Below are 12,963 nucleotides of genomic sequence, written 5' to 3'. Positions count from 1 at the left end.
CTTGTACTGGGGTAAAGAAATGCTAAAACGCAAACATTCCAGTCGCTCCTGCTATCAACAACAACTCTATTAAAACATCGGCTCAATTGCTCATGCAACAATAAAGCTGCCAGACCACAAAACTTGGGTATTATTCTGGCGGGAGAAACTAGTAAAAGTGTTATTAGGTTTCAGTTCGTATTAGGCATCCTGAAGTACCGCTTAGTATTAATTTGTTCCCAAGGCGAACCTCATTCCTTGAATATTTTTGTCCTCTTGTTGCTCATTAACAGCATGGTTATTTTGCTTATAAAATAAATCGTTTATATACTCTAATGTGTCCAGGCAATATTACAGTCTCCTTTAAAAAAATAACTATGATCTTTAAATAGCTTTCACTGATGTTTGTGTTGAAGAAGGTATTTATAGCAAGCTGTCAGAGTCGGGTGCTCTTCATCTTGATGTGTCCCTCAATACTACCCTCATTGTATTATCCTAACTAAAAACTTCATTCTAATCTACTCAAAACCACTGCACCTTTGTGCTTTCTACATAGGCTGCTATCTTCTGAAAGGCAGCATACTAACTGAAATTTATTGATTGTTTTGGAATTCTTGGCCTAAAAGAAGGGCCCTGTCCCAATACCCACATTGTGGTCTAGGCCACAATTGTGATGTGCCAAGCTCAGTGCCCTTAATGCACATTATATCCACACTCTCTAGTGCCTTGTCACACCGCTATTTGAGGCCCATCATTCATAATGTTCAGGAATGAACATCATGCAAGATTTCAAGGAGAACCTTCCTGTGTAAGTTCAATTTATTTGATATTACAAATAATTTGGTAGTAAAACTGTTTAGTTAACTCTTTATCCCTTAATTTTTAAGCACCACAGTTAAATTACAACTGAACAGACATTTGGACGTTAGAAGTGCAAGGTACTAAAAACCAGAAAAGTGTAAATAAAGCAATGTAAAAATTTTTTTTTTAAAAACGTGCAGATTTACAACACTAACTTGTAAATGTGTCCTATTGGGTAATTAAAAGTTCTAAACACAATCCTGGTTTTCATGCCAACTTGAAAACTTGGGACAAATAGAAGAAAATGTGTCATGTAAAGTAGACAAGTGGTCAAGTGCAAAGACCACAGATGTGAGTTTTGGCAGAGCTATTTTCAAAGACTTATGCAGACTTATGTTGCGTACGTGTGTTTGGAAGCATCTTTGGCCCTGTCCCAAATGGCACACTTCATATGCACTTTTGGTCTTGTGGACTTACAATGGCTGCTGCATGCACGTATCCGTGTCTGTTAAGTCCATGTAGGGTGTCCCGTTTGTTGTTTTAGGTTTCAGAAGGGTGCTCGTTAGTTGATTTGCGCCTTCGATGTGCACTTTTGCCGAGCCTGCAAGCCTGCGAGCTGCACTGCAGACTTAAGCGTTAAGTCACGAAAAGTGTGGACTCGTAGGAAGACCGTGAGTGTTTAGAGTGCCATTTGGGACTGGGCCTTTGTGTTTGAAGCATTTTTAAAATGTTGTCTAGGTTGGCAGCTTGAGCTCACTAGGATTTGTAACAGAGCTCTGTTGTGCCATTTATCTGTCAAGCCCCATCTTACCTCATCTATACAAGTAGTACCCAGCCCCTAACCAAGCTTATACAGATTGATTATCATTTAAGTTGGCACATGTTTTATCACCGAGAGGATTAGCTTTAATGGGGTCTGCTTGTGGAAAATGGGTCAAATGACTTTGTGATCATTTACCCCGGGCATACCTCACCAGATGACAGTTAGATAACACCTGGCCAATAACTGGAAGATGTCTGCAGAACAATAACCAACAATAATGGACGTTTATAGGCTCATTTTTCACAATTTCATATCCACAACATTTTAATGTGTGATGGAAACCTATGGCAGTTTTGTATAGAAAAAATGGGCCAAGCACTGAACCCTGAGGCACCCCAGTATGCAGTGGCGGTTCTACATTGAATTACACCCTGGGCGAGACCCCTTTCGAGCGCCCCCCCCCCCCGGCGCCCTCCAAATATAATTTTTGTTACCCCATTGGCAGATAATGTTTTGCTTGTTTTAAGCAAAAACTCAATTTTTATTTATTTCCCCAGAAAACAAGACTTAATATCTTATGTAATTTTACTACTTTAGTAAAATAACGTTATGCATCTTTATTTAAGAAATGTTTGATATTTGGACTGGAAACAAGACAAAAATACTAAGTAAGAAAAGCATTTTTGCAGTGTAATAACTGAACTTGCAACCGTTTTGTTGCAAAGAACAATGTTATGGTGAAATTAGATCTCGTGTTTGAGTTAAAAACGAATTATTGTTAAGCATAGCAAGAATCATAGAAAAAAGGCTAACAAATAAGAGTTATACCCACCAATTAATATTGCCCCTTCATTCATGACATGGATACCGTAATCATATAGAGTAAACATAGTTGCATTGCATACCTTTATCTTTCGCTCGTTTCTAAATTGGGTACCTGATGGCTTTGACCTTTCTTGTCCATCTCTTATTTGGCCCTCGACATCGACAATCAACAGATCCCCTGATCCCCCCATAACTGTCACTCACGCTCACGAGTCACGACCAGAAGTCAAGACTAAACCAATTCACCTTGGTGGTGGTGACCAAGTAATCGTTTTGTATTACCTATTTTTATTAGCCATTCAGACCATTCAGAAAAACAAAATGTGCAGGAAATATAGAGGCCCGTATTTATAATATTATGAATGAAATGTGCGTTATCTGGAAGAAAGTCGAGGTGTGACTGATAACTTCGATAACTATATGGATCCCCCCCCTTGTCCGTTCCATTTGGGAGAGACCCAGAGGTGAACTGTCATCCGCGCCCGCGCCTCCGCGCCCGTGCCCCTTTCCCCTTCTCAAACAAACAGCTTCTGTGCACGGCATCTTCTCAGCAAGCAGGGGCGCCTGCAGCAGCAGGGGGCGCAAATTTGGCAATTCCCCACACAGTGAAATGATAGATAATAGAAAACCGCTTCGCGGCGCATATATATATATTTTTTTTCTGCTCGTGCCGGCGGTGCCGCCCCCCCAAAAATGCCGCCCCGGGCGATTGCCCAGTTCGCCCGTGCCTAAAACCCCCAGATAGCAAAAATCATCTGGCCCAGACACTTCGTAAGTTCTGGGCCAGATCCGCGCAACGGACTCGGGCCGGTGTCTTTTGGCACAACGGGCCAACACCGGCACGGATCCGTTTTTTCTCATCTGGACCAGAACTGGGCCAGCTCCGGATTCCTTTATGGCGATTTGGCCCAATTGTGGTCCAGCTCTGTTTTGGATCTGGTCCAGAATCATGCCGGATCAGGGCCAGCTCATTTTGTTTACAGTACACAAACACACTCGCTCGCTCTAAGTAGTATACATATCTAGAATTTCATGAATCTTCTCATTTACATGATCTAATCTTATGGTCTTATGCCACTGATATTTTTTCTGTTTTTAACACAAAATGCTTAGGCAATAAAAAGTTGAATTACTGTACTTTTTTACACTAAAATACCACCTGATAATCTAGTGTCAACACTAACTCACAGCCACTACTTCACAGTAAACATGCATTCAAAGAAAAATTATTTGGACAATAAATTTGACATATTCAAGGGCTTTATCTTTTGATAAATTTTTTATTTATTAAGCATATTAAAACAAATTCACAAAACAATGCAAAACAGTGCCACTGTGCATCTTTTATTTTTATTTTGATCATTTTTGCACAAGTACTCAAAGTTTATATAAAACACTTAAGTCTCTACTTGCCGTTAACGAGATAGTTCACACAAAAAATTTAAATTCTGTCATTAATTACTCACTTTCATGTCGTTCCAAACCCGTAAGACTTTCATTCATCTTCTGAACACAAATTAACTGAGATCTTTTTAATGAAATCTGAGATTTCTTTCCCTCCATTGACAGCTACGCAACTACAAGTTGAACAGTAAAGAAGATTTTTAGCTGAAAATGTGGTCCTTGATGATTCGTATAATGCAAGTCGATAGCTACAGTCAGTTTGAGAGTAAAAAAAACATTACAGGGAAAACAAAATTAATACCTGTGGCTCCTGACGATTCATTGAGGTCGTATGAAGCAAAACAATTAGTCTGTCAAAGAAACTGAACATTATTTACAACATTATTACCTGTAATCCACAGCATCTGCAAACAGTCCTCCTGTGTCACTGCAGTCGTGTTTTGCCTGTAATATGTTTGTTTTTTACTCTCAAAGTGACAGTAGCCATTGAATTGCATTATATGAATCACCAAAGACCACAGTTTCAGCTAAAAATCTTCTTTACTGTTTAACTGAAAAACAGTCACCTATATCTTGGATGGCTTGAGGTTGAATAAATTAAGAGCAAATTTTCATTTCTCAGTGAACTTTCCCTTTAAAACATAAGCCTCATGAATGTATTATTTATCCCCAAAAAATGTGGCATTGATCAGAGGCAGTGAAAAGCTGCAAAGAAAAAACATACAAAAAATAATGGCAACACTTTACAATAAGTTTCATTAGTTAATGTATTAACTAACATGAACTAACAATGAGCCACACATTTGTTACAGTATTTATTCATGTTTGTTAATGTTAGTTAATAAAAATCCAGCTGTTCATTGTTTTGTTCATGTTAGTTCATAGCGCATTAACTAATGTTAACAAATCACGTTTGATTTTAATGTATTCGTATATGTTGAAATTTATATTAACTAAGATTAATAAATACTGAAGAAGTGCAGTTCATTCTTAGTTCATGTTAACTAAGGTAGTTAACTAATGTTAACCAATGAACCTTATTGTAAAGTGTTACCAAAATAATTTGATAGAATGAACTGTAAACACATCAAGGACAGGACAGGAAAGCCATGGTATTACAAACCACTTCATATGTGCCGTTTAATTCCCATGAGGCATCTAAAAAAAAAAAAAAAAAAGACCAAGAAGAAAGATTTTAGATATTCATGTAATTGTCACACTAAATAAAGAATCTGACGGCTGTTCTGTACTGTGCTGTGCTTCTTATATCTGAAATTTACCTCAGTTAAGGCCTCTTTGGCTCTTGAACGTTCCTTCCAGCCGCCGTCACGGGTCAAAGGTTAAATCAACGGATGCCGCAAGAACCTATTCCACTATCTGCTGCACTGGTAGAAGACTGGTTTTTCCTTACAGCTCCTGTTAAGAAAAAAAAAAATGTGCAAAAAAACATCAACCTCCAGCTAATAAGCTTCTGAGCCCTGATTTATATTTCTTCTATCATGTAGATCAGTTAAGGGATAAACTGGTAGGCCTATATCAATTACTTAAACATTCATTTAAATTGATCAGAATCAGATATCACACGATCCTTCAGAAATCATTCTAATATGCTGATTTGGAACTCAGGTAACATTTCTTCTTATTATTATTATCAATGCTGAAAACGGTTGTGCTGCTTAACATTTTTGTGGAAATGGTGATAATTTTTTCATGATTCTTTGATAAATATAAAGTTCAAGTTGAACAGCATGTATTTGCATTTATTAAATTAAGACATTTATAAGACATTAATTTGTAACATTTTAAATGTCATTGACTTAATTTAAGACATCCTTGGTTAATAAAAGTATTAAACTTACTACAGATGTTTGAATGGTATAGTTGTTTCCACAAAAATATGAAGCAGTACAACTGTTTTCAACATTGATAATCATAAATGTTTCTTGAGCACCAAATCATCATAGTAGAATGATTTCTGAAGGATCATGTGACACCGAAGACTGTAGAAATGATGCTGAAAATTATAGCTTTGATCACAGGAATAAATTAGCCAATATTTTACTATAGAATGTAATAATATTTCACAATATTGCTGTATTTTTTATTAAATAACCACAGTCTTGGTGAGCAGAAGAGAATACCATCATTAGTTGACAAACTAAAAATTAACTGCACTTCTACATCATTTATTAATCTTTTTTAATGTTAATTTCTACATGTACTAATGCATTATTAATATAAAATGTTGTAGGCTGTTTGTTAACCTTAGTTAATGCACAGTGTGAAGTAACATGACCAAACAATGAACAACTGTTAGTATATATATTAACTAACATTAACAAATACAGTAACAGATGTATTGTTCATGGTTAGTTAATTGTAATTAATATTAACTAATGTTAACAAATGAAACCTTATTATAAAGTGAAGGACTGCGGGAGGCCTTAGCTAAGCTAACGCTAGCCTATCACTAACATTACCGCAGTAAAAACTTTAACAACAGTGAAAATAAATGAAAACAGTTCAAATTCGTCAATTACATATAATTACAATCCTCTGGGTCGTCTTCGTGTTAGCATATGCCCTCTGAAAACATAAATAAGAGTTAGGCTAGCTAACATTACGATTCAGTAGCAGCTACCGATCTAAGGAGCAATACAAACTCCAAAACTTAAGTTAAAAATTAGTTAGTTAGTTAAAAGCTAACGAGTACACAATAATCAATAAGAAATGTATTAATTAATAAAACAGTTTGACCATGTGTGACTTACCTTGGTGAAGTGTTTAAGGTAGGATAACGAGTAGCGACCGTGACAGCCTCCTCTTCTGAACTCCAGAAAAAATGTTTCGCGCGCTCGTTTCCACGGATACGGCCCGAATCTGTTTTGCGACTGTTGTTCCCGCCCACTGAAACCGGGCCCGGGCTGGATCCGTTTTAGAGCAGTGAAACGGAGGTGACTGTGACGCGGATTTGCCGGTTTGAAGACGGATCCGGATCGCAGTCAGCTGCTGTCTGGCTACTGCCAGTATGTGACATGGACGCTGTCCCAAATAGCAAAAGTTGGTGTGGACTTGGAATTTTGTGGCCTTCACTTGCAGACGTCCATAAAGTCCATGTGACTGTAAATTGTCCCATTTTTCATTTTCAAGTTTCAGAATAGTGCTTATGAATGCTTTTACAGTGCAAAATTAAAATTTGTTTTTCAAGGTGATGATTCTAGCAATCACTCATCTTGTTTTTCTGGTAGTGCCTGAGCCGAACCCTTTACAGTAACCATAAACACAATAACAGGGCCTGGCCACAGTCCGTCATTTAAGTCCAACCACAGACTGGCACCAACAAACGTGTTACCCGCCTGGTGCCATGGCACATTAACAGCTTTTCCCAGATTTTGGGACGACACAATGCTCTAAACACAAAAATGCAATGAGGTTGCCATAATAATCCCATTACTATCTGCAGACCATATGGAACCCATCTAGTGGAAAGGTTTAGGAGAAGGTCTGCGTGTCCCGCAAGTATCATTTCCCGTACTTGCTAAGAAGTTTATGCCATTCCCCTCACTGGCTTGAAAGATGCCTGCAACAGTGTTTGCATGCCATACTCTTCCGAGACATGTTTTTCCTCATGCACACCAGTGGCAGTTCTGGGCCCATTAGGAGTTCTCTTCCGCTTGTTGTTGACATGCATTGAAAGTATACTTCCTGTCCCCTTAAGTGGGCCTTCACATAGTTTCTCTCCATGGACAGCATTTTCTCTCTCAAGGCCCTAATTCAATACAGGAAAGCTTGTTGTCCTATATTGGTGGTCACAGCAACTATATTGTTTGCTCTTTTCTTAATCTCAGATTTATTAGTTTTGGGTTTGGGCCAGATGGGTTTCTTAAGGAGGGAAATTTGGGTGGCTCAGGTTGTGTCCTTAGTAACCTGTTTTAGTGATTGTGAGAAATGCCACTGAGAACATGTTGCATACACAGTGCGGGGGGGAAAGCTTTACATTTTGTTTACATGGAGCCTAAATAGATCTGGGAAAGAATGAGAATGGGTTTTCTCTTACAAGAGAATATAAGTCAGGGTTATAAATATTTCTGTGCCAAATGGGTGAATGATCTTCCTACAAGATTCTTCACATAAAGTTCAAAAACAAAAGTATAAAGAAACTATTGTGCTCAGTTTCAACTTTTATTTATACATTTTAGCTAATGCATTTCGAAATAACACAAAATAGCATTTTTATTAAAAACAAATCTATTTCTCATTGTTAGTTAATGTTCGCTAATGGAACAATTTATGTCAACAAATGAGACCCAAAGTATTTATATATATATATTTGTATTATTTTAATCAGCATAAATTAAAGGCAGTAAATACCATGATATAAATAATATATCATAATATCTATTCATAATAATAATGAGATCTGGTGGTACTTATCATGAAACTAATGTCAAATTAAGTAAAGTTATTTTCTCTTTCTGAATATATGACAGATTTTTTTCATCATTGACACCAGTTGTCTTTTTTGTCACTTGTTTAAACTTAATACAATGAATCATATTTACTGTAATGCACCTGATTGTGAGCAATAACAGAATGTTCCTCTTCTAAGATGTGATGCGGTGTTAAAAATATATTCTTGTTCAACACAAGCACTCAATGTTTGCTCAGCACAGAACAGTCATCCCACAAGTGTGTCCTTTTAGGCTACAGATCTCTGAAATATAACACAGACTGTGTCTGTTAAGTGTTTGATATCAAAACTCAGAATTACATGTTGTAATGAGTACAAAGCAAATTGCAATATTGCAACACGGACTGCGAGAATCACAAAATGCATTAGCAAAACAGGAACAACAAGTAAAGTGGGATGAACACGTTGCATGATTGACTGCTTAATATCACTTAATTAATCAAATCATAATATTAATATAACTTTTTTTTTTATTATATACTATTTATATACAAGATCAAAACACCCACTTTAGCAAATGATGTGTGAAAAAAAAAAAAAAGTGAAAAAGGTGTCTAACTATTGAAATGAATATGTTGTTTTCATACATTTTCCTTTTTGGAAAGTTGTAGCGTCACACACACACACACACACACACACACACACACACACACACACACACACACACACACACACACACACACACACACACACACACACACACACACACTTTACTGTCATAAATCTACCCAAAAATGTCCAACTTCTCCATAGTAGTTTACCCAAACCATTTCAGACTTTGTTATTCTTATGCAGAAGATATCATTTTATATGTCTTATATTAGTTTTCAGTAAGAGGCCATCAGTGTAGGCACTTTTACCAGTAAATGATAAATCTACAGTGACACTGGTGTGAATGTGCTTTATTTGCCTTCATTTAACAGAGACTGTGCAAACTCGCTCCTAGAGACTGTTTGCCAGCTTGTGAGTTAATATTTGAATAAATCTGTCACCTACCAGCGAGCTTCCCTCTAGGATCTGGGATTTATACCAGTATCCTGAAAACAACCCTGTCCGAGCCAAATAAAAGGCATTTCACTGGGTGTCTGCCGATGCTTGCATTTGTTTCCAAGTGGTACAGTTTGCATTGCGCATATAGAAAACAACAAGCCGCAGACGGTTAGCGTGGTTCAGAGTTTTCGTGATTTAGCCCAGTGTGCTATGTTAACTGCTCCGCTGGGTTGTTTTGAACTGGGGCTTTGCATGTTAAATGAATGTGGTCTGTGGTTTTAAGGCAACATTTGGGGACTTTCCCAAGTGTCTCCTTTTGCTTAAAGTCTCAGTCGTGTCGCACGACTCGCGCAGCATGCAGAGCTCAGCGGCAACCGGTGCTTGAAATGGATGTTTTCTGTACGTGAAAGACCAAATCTCAGGAAACCCGAGTCTTGAAAATGAAGGCGAAGTGTATAATTTCTGCACCACTAATGGTACCAAACACAAATAAAGCTTCAAACACTTCCCTGTCTTCTATTGTTTGGAAAACAGGTAGACTTTCCCCAAACTCACGCCCTTGGTTGAGCTATAATGTTGTTTGTAATGTTGAAATGAAAAGCCCAGTTGCTCTGTTTGGTACTGGCACATAATTTAAACACCTCACCTTTAAATACTGAAAAATCACAGATTGTAATTTCTTGTGTAAATTAAAGACATTTTAAAACAACACTATTTTTAAAATGGTTGTCCACTTTGCATTTCAATGGGTTAAACTAAAAACAATCAAATTCAACTTAAAATGTATTTTATATCAACAAAATAAGCCTTTCACTGTTTGTGTTTAACAATGCTTTACATATTTTTGAAAATGCAGAATTGTCCCTGAACTTTCTGTTCAAAACTGTTACAATACCCTGGGCTATTTCAAAATAATAATAATAAATAAAAACTTTTAATAAATTAAAAACTTTTTTCTTGCTTTGCACAAAAGTAAAGACTGAATAATGTTGTGTGGTGTATATCTGCAAGCCAAGGCCATTATTCGCAAAAAAATGTGTAGTTTAACGTTCAATTCTAAAACATTTTGAATAGAACATTGTTAAATGTTTGTTGCGCATTATGTTTTTACAGAGAAATCTCATAATAGGTTCGTTAAAATTCATAAATTGTTGTAATACTACCACATTTATACGGCTATCTATTCAAATTATAAACGGGTTTAGATGAATTGATTCCAAACTTGAAGTAATGTTGAATTCATTGTTTATGGTGTCTGTTATTTTGGGCCATTAAAATGAGGAAAGTATTTCTTTACTGATGACTTTTATGTTTAGTTGTAACTTTTTTTTTTCTTTCTTTAAGACTCAGATTATTCTTCGACAGGTGATGCAGGTGTATGATAATCTGCAGAAGAATTGTCCATGAGCCTGACCTGTGGGTGGACTTATATTAATTCCCTGCTTAACACAGTTATGAATGACTCATGGTTTAGAGCTTCTCATGAAGCGACGCAATCCACTCTCTCCACTTTCAGCACTGTGTCAAGTGAGGATTTGCGGCCAACAAAGCCAATCAATGCTCCTTTGTCCCACATATGAAGCTGCACAACTGGCTCTCATTGTTTGCATTTCCCACCTTGTTGAAATCCTGTCCTAGTCGCCATGTTCTTTATAGCTTACTGTCTCATGAGTGAGGAATCTAGGACATCTTGGGAAAGTTTGGTGTGACAGGTGTAAAAGTTCCAGTCTGTGGGATGTGAATTGTGTCAGGTTGAATCTAAATGATGTGATGAAGAGTGAAAGCTTTGCTCTTGCACTTGTATATAGTGTAGAAGAAAAAAAAGTTAACTTGCAAAGTTTTAGAAGAATTTGATAGTTGGCAGATAGTTAGAAGTCCATATTCAAAATGGACCAAAAGTCGAATTCTACCAAGTTGTTGATTTTATACATCACACATTTATACATTTTTGTATATAAATACGATTATTTATCATTAGGATTTCGCCATTGCATAAATTAAGTGACCTACAAAAGTTTATGATTCTGGATCATCATGATAATCTTCACAAATTAACTCAAATGTTATGAATTTTGAAACCTAAATACAATCACAGAGGTAAAGAACTAAACGTAGATAAACAAACTACACCGCGGTCACATGACTTCAACGTCACCACCATAAAGCTTCCAACAACTCTTTCAGTCTTTATTTTAATCTTGTAATATATAATATAATAATCTTGCTCTTGCAAACAATTCTAAACGCAACAATGCTGTGAAGGTGGACTACATAAGTGTATTTGTTCGGTGTGATGATGTTTAATGTCCCCGATAACATCTGTAGTCTCATTTACCCACTTGTTAACAACCACCTTTAAAGGGATAGTTCACTTTGAAATTAAATTTTGGTATGTTTTAGCTTACCTCAAGGGCATCCAAGATGTAGGTGTCTTTTTTTCCGCAGTAGTTTAAATTTTTGTATTTTTAGGTCAAACCGTTCTTGTCTGTCAGTCATATAATGCATGTCTATGGTCACTAACTCAAAGAGCATGCACAGAGAAGTCCAAATTAAACAATTCCCCATCGTAAGTACACATTGATAGCCTAAGACACGAAACGAGCGGTTTGTGTGAGAAAACGAACAGTATTTCTATCGTTTTGACCTCTTATACCTTTCCGGCGCTTGCGCAGACTAAGCCAGAACGCGCGCACACGTCACATACCAGGAAGCGCGCGCGCCCTCAGATCACTTGGACGTGGTTGTGTACAAGAGGTAAAAACGATATAAATACTGTTCGTTTTCTCACACAAACCGCTTGTTTCGTGTCTTAGGCCATCAATGTGTACTTACGATGGGGAATTGTTTAATTTGGACTTCTCTGTGCATGCTCTTTGAGACAGTGACCATAGACCTGCATTATATGACTGACAGACAAGAACGGTTTGACCTAAAAATATAAAAATTGAAACTACTGCGGAAACAAAGACACCTACATCTTGGATGCCCTTGAGGTAAGCTAAAACATACCACCATTTTATTTCAAAGTGAACTATCCCTTTAAAAGCTTTAAAAACCATTACTGTTGTATTTCATGTTGTAGAACAACGTGCAAAAATATATTGAGCTTATGTTGTCCACTGACCTTTATTTTAGGCAGTTAACCAAAACCCCATTCAAAAAACCTAATGCTAAATGCTAATGCTAAAAAAATGCTAATTTGTTTCCAGATTTTTTTTTTTTTTTGGCCGATGATCATTCAGACCGAACATCTCCTCTTTCTTAATCCTTTTAGAATAGAATGTTCTATTTGACAACACCCGTATTTCTCAGTCAGTACACAATGATTTGTTTATGAACCGCAGACAGTCTGTCCTCACATGCTGGCCTCACCACGGGCATCTCCAGGATTTCCTGGAAGACTGAAGTGGAAGAAATAGAGGTGGGTGAAGTTAGTTACGGCCTGTTTGTGACATCCTGACAAACAAAGTTAACTTGATCTCCACATTCGTGTTTCATTTCTCGGAAACTACAAAAGTGTGGTTTTGAGATCTCAATGTCTTTCAATGCTGTTCTAAATGAATATTGATTGTGCTTTCATTGAAGGTGTCCGCTTGACTAGTTTGGACAAGGTAGTCATTCAGGAATCCCAACCAAACCAAAAAAACTCAATGGAAACATCCAGCATGTGAGAGCAGTCAAAATATCTTGACCTTTCGTACATGAATTGCTCCTCGCAGTGCATTTCCAC

The 12,963-nt window shown here is 37.0% G+C and overlaps 1 long non-coding RNA gene across 1 annotated transcript; it reads right to left on the bottom strand.

The window, feature by feature from the left end:
- Nucleotides 1–3,307: 3,307 nt before the first annotated feature.
- LOC309475076 lies at nt 3,308–6,790 on the bottom strand. The gene is made up of 3 exons (XR_014197499.1): nt 6,544–6,790; nt 5,053–5,188; nt 3,308–4,930 (listed from the first exon to the last, which is right to left on the bottom strand). It is a non-coding gene; the product is annotated as an uncharacterized lncRNA (long non-coding RNA).
- Nucleotides 6,791–12,963: the final 6,173 nt, after the last annotated feature.

This window comes from Leuciscus leuciscus (genome assembly GCF_965113295.1).
Source record: "Leuciscus leuciscus genome assembly, chromosome: 15".
In the NCBI taxonomy this organism is placed as follows: domain Eukaryota; kingdom Metazoa; phylum Chordata; class Actinopteri; order Cypriniformes; family Leuciscidae; genus Leuciscus; species Leuciscus leuciscus.
The sequence above is the reverse complement of the archived record's forward strand: the minus strand, read 5'-3'. Positions and strand labels throughout refer to the sequence as shown.